Below are 10,862 nucleotides of genomic sequence, written 5' to 3'. Positions count from 1 at the left end.
ATTTCCTTCTTTGCCGATCTCGATTGTGGTTTTTCATCTAAGTATGTGGTGATTTTTTTAGAAAAGGAAGTATGTGGTGATTAACAATGCAAAATTTTATTAGCTTTGATGCCATGCTATACATAGTGGTTTAAATAACTTGTGTTTCTTATACTGAAAAGTAATTCAGAATTTGTTTCTGTTTCAATTAGAGACCTGATGCAGACAAGGATTGTGTGGTTGTACATGTCACTTGCTATGAGGCGGACGACCTGAATATACGCACTGGGAAAACAGAGTTCTTAGGCTGTTGGATCCTGGAAGCCATTTGCGATTATACCAATGAAGAGTTGTATTCCGGCCTCACTATTGTCAGGCATGTTGTCCAGGGTGTACTGAAGCACAAGAAGTTCAAAGCTACTCCTTGGTTTGTGAGGAATACTGTTCTTGTCAAGCTTACACCGGAAGATGACGTGGCATGCCTCCACAAACAAGTTTATTAGTGGCAAGGCCACAAGGTTGTCTTCATGAAGGTTCACAGGATTGAGCTGCTGCGGGACGTCCTCGATGATGTTCATGGCAAGGTCCGTCTTGTGTCCAGCCCACATTAGATCGAGGCATGAAATAGTTGCCCCAGCTAGTGTTTAATAGTAGTTTGGATTGTGTCTAATTATCCGAACCTTGCCTGTTATCGACCCCTCTGGGGCTAGTACTCTGTTTGAATCCGTCTATGGGAACTGTTGCTACTTTTGTGTGCCCGTGAATCATGTGAGAACCATCGTAATTGTTGCCGAAACAGATGCGTCCTCACTAGTTTTTTCATGAATATGGCATGGTAAGACATAAGTTGTCACAGTTTATCATACGAGCAGTGTGTGTTTTGATGAAATAGAGCACTCGTTCGAGAACCATGCACCGACATATACATAAGTACTTGTAAACACTGTTGGTGCTACCCCACTTGTAAGCAGTTGTGCAAAACACGGCACATTGGCTCAGCTCGCTTCAACACTAGGCTATCGACCAGCGAACAATCAACAATCTGCTGTCTGACATATAAGCAACTATGTATCTTGTTACAGTGGTTCATGCAGTTAATTGAGGCCACAATGTAATAAATTCCAAACATTCACACTCTAATCCAGCGCTCATGTGGAACACTCACATTAAACTCGTCTTCATAAAAAACTTGAAAAGCATAAGTTAAGCAATTTTATACATCTCAATGATTCATAGAACATAACAAACATATACTAGTTCACAACAAAAGACAAAGTTGTGAGAAGGTTTGCAAATCAGGAAAAAACAAGTAAGGCTTCTCTCTGAGCAAAGGGCCTCTTGGCAGGCTTAAATTTCCTGGAGTTCACTCTGGTTTTTTCTTGTTGCCACCATTCAGGGTTAGGTTCTCTCATTCCAGAATTACCAATTATAACTGTGGTCTCAGCTGGAATGCTGAACTGAACCATGCAGTGTACTGACCCGCTGAAAGTCTTGTGCATTCCACTAAATTTAAGCACCGCTATTTGCAGAAATAAGCAGACCACAATGCCTCTTATCCGCGCACCTGTCAAAAAACCGCCGTGCAGCCGTGCCAGCTAGTCCTTGATCCATGGATGAACTGGTAGAAAGTGCATTCCGGACTAGGATGCAGTTCTTTTTGCTTATCCCTGCACTGCAATCAGGAAGTAAAATGTACGAATCAGCTTCTTTTAGATTGCGTTGGTCATTCTACCTTAGTTACTACCAATGTAGGGATACCTTGAAGACGGGAGGTTAGACGACGGGAACGAGGGATAGCCATCTCATTTTGCGCAGTTGTACTAAAACTGAGGTGTGTGCTTTTGATTGCACGGATAGAAACGATGCGGAGACAGACATCCCAAAACGATATGGAGACAGACATCCCTGTTTGCGCAAATACAAAATACGGTTATTTAAACAGTGACATATATTACTACTTTCCCCCTTTTCCTCTTAGAACCAAGTCCTAGATTCATGCTACAGCTTTCCCACTTTCTTGCCTGTTTGAACCAACACTTTGAGTCGACTGTATGAACTAGCTTTACTTCTAATAATAGTAGAAGTCTAGGTGGCTTTGGAATAGCGGACGGAAGTAGAAAAGGATCCACACGAAGGGAGCTGGGGCCGTAGAGTAAGGCAGGTTTCGAAGGAATATATACCTGAGGGTCGTCAGCATGTGGCAAAGACAGCGTCAGGAGGCCGCATCTTGGCCACAATACCGCAGGGAGGAAGAAGGGGTCGGAGGCCCTCCTGAGCCGGCGCTCTCTCGGAGAGAACGGCACGGTCGCCGATCGGGACACGCGGGCAGCCGTTGGTCTCCTCCCTCACCGCTGATGATAGCATGAACGATGCACCTACACCCCTGCCCCGGTCGAGGTTGTCTGGCCAGATTTGTGACCAGCCGTGAGCTGAGAGAGAGTGTGGCCACCTATGTGTTGCTTAGATCTGGAGAGCATGAGAGAGTGAACGAGAGGAACCCTAGTAAAGCAAGCACTAAGGCTCCTGCTTTTATATATAGTGGAGTGATTTTGTTGTACCAGTTTCAAAAAAATGCGCTCCTACGTGTACCCGTGAGTGGGGTGTGAGAGAACTAGTGCATGCGTGTACCGCTTCTCTTTGTGAGAGTACAATATACTATGCCCAAAGAACGTTCGCCGCAAGAGTAATAGCGTAAGTGTGTGACGTGTGAGCTAAAATAAAATGTGTGCACCATCTTTTGTTTTTTAGAAGTCCTGAGGGTAGGGTGTGAAGAGCACATATGTGCGTGACGTCTACCTGTAGATAGACGGTGGGTGCGATGTGCGAGTCTGCGAGAGGACTCGGGAGAGTCGTGACTCGTGAGGGTGCGTGTGCGTGAGAGAGAGGGGGGCACGTATCAAAGCAATGCATGTGTCCGTAAATCATTATCCGACAAACGTTTGCCACAAGCCTTTTAATGACGAACGCCGTAAGAACCATTAGATCGGCATTCGACAGTGTCAGTTTTTCCATGTCATTTAACAGAACAGCCACTCCTACACACAAATCTTCCACGTGAGTGTTAGCAACTGCCGTATGCTCCCTCCATTCCGAAATGCAGTGCATATAGATTTATTGAAAATTCAAATCTCGCAAACTTTTACCGAGTTTTCGTGTACCAAATTGCACATCTAGAATACCATGTATATATCATTTCATTCATCTTCGAGAGGTAACTATAAAGATGGGTGAGGAGTCTACAAAGGAAGACCATCGTATCACCCGCAGGAATTTCAAGCATCCTTTAGTGTCGAGGAATATCATAGGAACTCTATATGATATGATTTTTATAGGATTATTTCCTTTAGAGCCAATTGGTTCATAGGAATAGATTCATATACTCCACATTTCAAAGGAAATAAACATGATATCATTTCTATAGCTTTAGAGCCACTTGGTTCATATGAATGGATTCCTATACTCCCTTAATTTCAAAGGAAAATAAACATTAGCATATATTCAATAGAAAAGTTCCTATGATATGAACCAAATTACATCTCTTTTCTAATCCCTCCTCATAGGAATTGAGATACATGTCATCTCTATATTCAATAGAAAAGTTCCTATGATGTGAACCAAATGACATCTCTTTTCCAATACCTACTCATAGGAATTGAGATGCTCCATGTCATCTCTTTCCCTACAACTTCCATGTATACATCTTCTATTCCTAAATAGATAGTACAACCCACTAGTAGCTTTTTTTCCAAAACATGCAACTATGGCACAAGAACTATATAGTGTGCCAATAACTTTGAAAGATGGTCGTTGGATGAAGCTAACCCGATAGTGCAGAGATAGGAAAATCCGAGCACTACTGGCCGTTGGATATCATCAACATTCCACCAGATCTGCCACATGTACAATTTAGAAGACTCCATGGTTGAACTTAAGCATAATGCACAAACCTCAAAACACAAGCACTTCTCCTTTGTTCTAGAATCTTCTGTATGATAATTGATTATTTTTTCTAAATGAATTGCCATTATTTGTTTTTTACTTTATGATTTACAATGCACAACCCCATGAATCTTAACATTTTTATAAAACTAATTGATTTTGAATGAGATGAACTATAAGAACTAAACGAACATCTACACCATGCATATATGACTCAAAGCTTTACATGCTATAGTGTGTATTTATTCATAATTTGGTTTCGAAATCTCATGCATTCAATACATGTGTACCTTACTAGTTTTGAGTAGAGTAGCAAATTTCATGCGGCCCCGGGTATATCAAAATGCAGGGCCCATGCATCATTGCCTTTCGGTCGAACCTACGTCCACAATTTTTTGTACGTACTATATCTCCACTGGTCCCTGAACCCAAAATGCTGCCTCATTCCCGTAAAACCAAGCAGCCCACACATATTTAAGGCATCGACTCGAACCCGTTTACAACGACGTGGCCCCGCACGCCGTAGTACTCCTATAAACCCTACCGCCGCACTCATCATCGGTTTTCTTCAAGAGGACGAGGGAGAGGCCGATTTGTAGTGGAGGCGCTTTCAAAAAAAGGATTTGTAGTGGAGACCCCTACCCTAGGGTGCCCTAGGTAGCTGCCGCATGCATCAATGTTTTCTCTTTTCTTTATGCTCTTGTGCCCTAGAGTGAAATGATGGTTGCTTCGTCCGTCCAGCTTAATGTGGGAAAGGTGGGGCTTTGTGATTTGACCCCTCATCGCTCATTTTCTACTACTGCGGCACTACGACCGGGGTGCCTCCAATTCCAACCGCTGCTCTGAACTGTAATTTGGTGCATCGCACGTGGAACAAGACGGTGGATGAGCCACATGTCATCCAAAGGGGTCCTGTTAAGTGTGTCGCTATTTCGTGTGTGGACTGACCCTACTTGAGTTGCTACGCCAACACGACAGGAGCAGCCTACAACTTGGTTTTGCTCCTTGGTGAATCCCGACTATATTGATCTAAAAATATACGTGCTGAACTACCCTCTCCGTCTCGGTTTTTTTATTTTTAGGCGTCTCGGTTTATAGGGCCTGCACGTAGTTCTAGGTCATCCATTTGACTAACTAAATATGAGTTACTATGTCACAAAAGTATATCATTGGGTTCTTAAGCGGATGTAGTTGTATTCAAAAGTCGAGGGCGGGGCTTTTCCTGCGTGGTAGGCAGGGCAGTTCCACCTAGTCGGTTCGACAGAGACGCGAGAAGACGAGGGAGTAGGCTGCTGCAAACGTAGGGCTGTGTGATTTGACAGCGAGTTACTGCTGGACAGGTGGGGCCCCGTGATTTGACTTGCCATTATCATTTTAACTGCGGCACTACGACCGGCGTGAGTCTCCCAGATTCCTGACCACCTCCATACAGGTGCCTCTCCCAATGCTCCACCATGTAGTAGAGGCTAGCTCTTGCATGAGAGCCCACTTCTCCACTTTTTCCTTGCCTCTCTTTCGTCCACATATGCAAAAATGCCATGTAAAGCGCACTATTGTACTTACTTTTACTTGCTCCTACAGGTGCTTAAGCTTGCCACATAGGCATAAAGTCTGATGTGGCAAGTTAATCAAGAAGAGAGAGACTAGTTTGGTGATCCAAGGAAGAAACGGTGCTAAGCGTGTGTACCTAGGTGAAAAGACAATTTTGAGTCTATAGCTAATTAAATGAAGCAAACTTAGCAATACCATTTCATTGGAAGTGGTCACTCCTTGGCAAATGCAATAAATACTAGTACTCCCTGTGTCCCATAATATAAGAACGTTTTTGGCACTACACTAGTGTCAAAACCGTTCTTATATTATGGGACGGAGGGAGTACGAAGAAAGAGATAGATAGAAGTAAAAGAATACACTTATAGCCAACCTTATACCAAAACCTTGTTGTAGTATGAGTGACTAAGTGATTACTATGTGTGACATGCCAACATCAGATAGCCTAACGCACCGTGTTAAATCTCCAAGGGCGCGACCGCATGAGCGACACGACGGTCGTGGTAGGCGCGACCACGATACGGGTTGCTGGCAGCCCTTGGATCTGAGATCAAACGGTCGCATGCTAAGTTGCTGAAAATTTGTAGAATAACCCTCTAGGATAGGATATTCACCCATAGGTCTAGTCACCCCATGCAACCGTTCGATCTTAGATCCAAGTGCTCTCGGAAGCCCGTATCATGGGAGAATGGAAAGCCACTACCGTGCCGTTCGCACGCTGGCAGTTCGCTCCTACTCGTCCCCGCACGTCCTTCAATACTACGGCGGTTCGCTCCTAGTCGTCCCGTCCATTCACATTACGGCAGTTCCACTAATCCTAACCCTCCTCCCAAATCCATGGCGTCCCAAATCTCCACGATCGGTAGTGAGTACAAGGTTAGAACCATCACCGGCAATGAGTTCGACGTCATCTACACCCGTTCTTCCGCGACGGTGAAAGGATGCCTTTCTCGCTTTAGACGCATGTTCGAAAACTTAGATGATGAGTGGGTCGCTGGGCTAGATGTTGAGTACACCACAGTCTTGGGATGAGAGAAGGATCTAAAGGACGAAGAGAGGAAGAAGCCCGCCGTGATCCAGGTTTGCGTACATAACGTTTGCTTGGTCTACCACATATGCCATGCCGACGTTGAGTGCCAGGATTTTAAGAACTTCCTCAAGGACAAAACAGTGAAATTCGTTACTGTAGACTTTAAGAACGACAAAGAAGTCCTGGGTCGGATCGGCCTCGTTGTAGGCAACCCCTTCGAACTCCAGAAGAATCAGCTGGTGCCCTCTCGTCAGCCTTCAATGCTGACCCTGGCAGGAGCCATGGTTCATCCTTCGTACGGTAAACTAGAGAAACCTCCATACACGTTTCATCGTCATGCATGGCAACGAAATGTACTAGATATAGACCACATCCACTACGCTGCAATGGATGGTTACCTTTGCTTCAATATCTACAAGGGTTGGATGAAGAGCAACAGCCAAGTGTGCGGTTCAAGCAAAGAAGTATCGGCTAAGAGGAAGAGGGACAAGGACGAAGTCGAGGACGTGGACGAGGACTCCGAGTAAGGTGGCAGTGTCGTTGCTCATGGTGGTTCTAAACTTCTAATGCAGTGTCTACCAGATTAGTTGCATAGTTTAATTTCAGGTGTGCTTAGTTTAATTTGAGGGATGTGTTGTGCTGAGCCCCCAGCAGAACTATGTTATGTTTCTTCTCGTTACTTTAACTCTTCAGTATGTACATACTACTAGTATTTCTTTAATAGAATTTAGCACCCCAATTAAGCACGTACTACTTTTTTAATAGTACTATATGCATAATTTGGCGATGAGCGCTCTCCATATGTACCGCCTTTTCTTTAATTTCAATTTTTGCTCCATGGCGCAATCCATCGGTAGTACTACTGTACAAAAGTATACATTTTTTAAAAGGCTAGAGTACTGTTCATCACATATATAGCCAGTTAAATTCTCAACCTAGAACGACGTGCATGCCATGTAGTAAACCGATACGGAGGAAGTATAGTAAAAATGAGGTGATTTTACCGAGCGATCGGCGGGGGAGCATGGCCTGTCATGCGGTCCCACGTGTCATGATGTACCAAGGCGATGCGCGTGTCCCTCTTGAGGCAGAAGCAATACTAGTATGTGGTTTGAGATGATGGCGAACCGAAGTGTGACATAATGGTTGCTTCGTCCGTCTGGGAAGGTGCGGCATTGTGATTTGACGTCTCATTGCTCATTACTACTACTAGGCCGGTACGAGTGTGGTGCGCCGCCCTGCTGTTCTGCACTGTTATTTGGTGCTTGACACGTCGACCCGGTTGCTATATGTCCCACATGTCGGTGACATGAAGTACATAATTCATTAAAGGGAGCGTCGACGGAGGAGTATACTACAGAATTCATGAAAGGGAGCGACTTAGTTTTGGAAAAATCTATTTTTACGGAGTACGTACCCACTAGGGTTTATAGGGTCATCTAAAAAACATCAGTTTTTTCGTTTGATAAGTCTCAATTCTACTATACTAGTAGTAGTACCATTACATGTTGGATTTCGAGGTGCGTTAGATCACCCGACGCAAGCAGTGTCAAGAGGAAACTAACCAATGCATGTACAAGTTCATGGAAATTTAGTGGTCGTTCATGCATTCGTTCTAATTAATGCCTCGGTAAACATAAATTCTTGAGAAAACTAGCGTACTAATTACTTGTGCAAACTACGAAATTAATTCGACCACTCACCATCTACCTTGGTTGGAGAGATTTTGAAATTGAGCCATAAACTGGAAAGGAGGGAGTAGTAACTTTTGTCTCGATTACTATTTGTGGCCTTGTATTGATGCAAAATGTATTTTTTATAGGGGCCTTGTATAAGTAAATGGAGGGACTACTAACCAAAGTACGTAGTAGGGCGAGGAGTAAACGGAGGGAGTAGTAAAATTTTCTCCTCGTGCTGCGAGCCACCGCGCTCGTGGGCGAGGGAGCGGGCGTAAGGCGTAGTAAGCAAGCTTCACCTCATCCTGCGAGCCACCGCACCCGTGGGCGGGGGAGACGGCGTACTAAGCAAGCTTCTCCTCGTTCTACGAGTTGATGGGACACATCAAAAGTACTCCAGTGTATAGAGCCTTGCCTCTAAGGTAGGCCCCACATGGTTTGCCTCTTTTTTTAATTTAACGTAACGCATCAAGTCGCAGTTTGTTTGTTCACCCGTGGTAGACGATCCTCCCTCCACCAAGTGGACAACCAGTACATGTGCCAAATTACCACATGGGCTGCCTTTTTCGTACAGAAATGAGCTCCACCGTGTACCCGCGCGGGTGAGGTTGGGAAAGAGACGGGAGTACGTGCGCCGTGTGTGCACCTCTTCTCTTCGTGCACGTCCCCCACCTACGTGGGCGTGTGTGAGAGAGATACAAACCTAGACATAATGTGCCGTCCATCCCCATGCCTCCGCCCAGTCCGACCACCAGTCACCACCACGCCCCACTCCTCCTCACCTTATCTCTCATCTTTCTCCCTCCATTTTTATATACAAGGGGCCACTATCAAAATTACAATTTGCAGATATACAAGGCCACTAACACTAATCGATCCAATATTAATGGTGATTGCCTCATGGTACTAGCAAAGGAGGACATTAATTATCCCTTGCATGCATGCGGGAGTTTGTAAAAAATGCATCTTGATGTTCCGTGCACTGCACGGGCATCTTGCTAGTCCATGAAAACAACACATGGCAAAATTCCACGACGAACAAGGGATTTGAATCTGTTGGGAGGGGCTGTTTGGATCTTGCCTGGGGTAGCCAAAATATTGGCGACTACTTCGCCATGGCCGGCACCGGCTCGAGTTCATCCTAACATTCCCCTCTTCTGTGGAGCCCATGCGGGGTCAACGAAGGTCCACGCAACAAAAGGATCTGGCAAGACACCTGCTGTGTACGTCGGCGTCACCTCCGCGGTGGCCTTCATGGGACCCAAGCGGCGGCGGCCTCCCGTGTTCTACTTCTCCTCGATGATGGCGGCGGACGCGGAGGCGCTGGCCACTGACTTTCCGCTCTCCGTGCACCCGGCTTCTGTCGCTGCTTGCATGGCGTGGCCGCCGGCATGGGAGTCTCGGCCACAGAAACGGGAGATGCGGTACGAGGCGGCGGCGTGGACGACAGCAACGACGCCTGTGCGCCGCTCCTTGTCGAGCTGGCCTGGAGCGACAAGTTGCTGAACCATGCGCCGGCTTGGGGCGGCAGCTGGCTCCGTCGGGCAAGGGGAGGGTGGTGGATCAGCAAGCTGCAAAGCTCGTATCCGGCGGGCTACCCAAGTGGCTTGGATGCGGAATAACTACTCTTTGTAAGCCATTGTAAGAGTGGACAAAATGGTGGAGGAGATAGGGGAGCGGCGGAGGTGTGCGATTCTTGGCCGGCGTCTGGCCTCATTTAAATAGGAGATTAAATAGGAGCTGACAGGAGGAGCTCGTCCGGCGTTGCGTTTAACACCAGCCCGGTCATGAACGAACGTGTGTCCAGAGTGGGTTTCTCGGCTTCCACATGGGCGGGTTTCATGGAGGCATTTGAATGCGGCACGAAGGCGTGTTCAGCCAGGCGTGCCGCGAGTGGCGCCCTCGACTCTGACCTAGGACACCGCGCCGTTCTTCCACTGACGTGTGGGCTCTTTGGGTGCATGGCCGGCATGTCAGTGACCCAACGCAGGTAGCGCACAGCAGAGGAACCTTTGGTGGGCCAGGGCGGTCAGAAGCGGGCATTTCATAAACCGATGATTGTTCATTGAGTGTGACGTCATACTTTTAATGTAGATAAGCTTACTATGTTGATAGCCCGTTCGATACGTTGTGATTCATAAAGACCGCTGCAAACATCAATGTTCTGCTTATCACAGATAAGATTGATTAATACCCGTAACAATCCATGTCCTTAACAAAGGGTGCATGCACGTATAGGTTGAGCGTGTGTCTTGCGTCGTGTGCTGTGTGCATGCAGGCATGCGAGTGTTGCGTCATGCAAGGGTACGTTTCAGTGTTGCATGCATGGGTGCGTACGTGCGTGTGTTCGTGAGTGCATGTGTATGTGTCGGTGTTGCACGCCAGCATGCGTGCGTGTGTACATGTCAGTGTTGCACTCCTACATGCATGCGTGTCTTGCGTGCATGTGTATGTGCGGGGTGAGGCTACACGTCAGTCAACTGGCTTTTTCATCTCTGGTCATTAGATTTTCCAGCCGTTGGATACGAAATCAAGGGCCTCCAGTTTATCATCAAACTCCACCCCCCCTGAGCCGCCAGCCACCACAGGCCGAACCGCAAGCCCCCGCCACCCGCGGCCGGCCCGCCCTCCCTGAAACTACTCCCCACCGCCGGTCCGCCGCCGCACCGGCCATCCCTCTAGCCCCC

Source organism: Triticum aestivum, chromosome 3A (assembly GCF_018294505.1).
Source record: "Triticum aestivum cultivar Chinese Spring chromosome 3A, IWGSC CS RefSeq v2.1, whole genome shotgun sequence".
NCBI classification, from domain to species: Eukaryota; Viridiplantae; Streptophyta; class Magnoliopsida; order Poales; family Poaceae; genus Triticum; species Triticum aestivum.
This window is presented reverse-complemented; position numbering follows the sequence as displayed.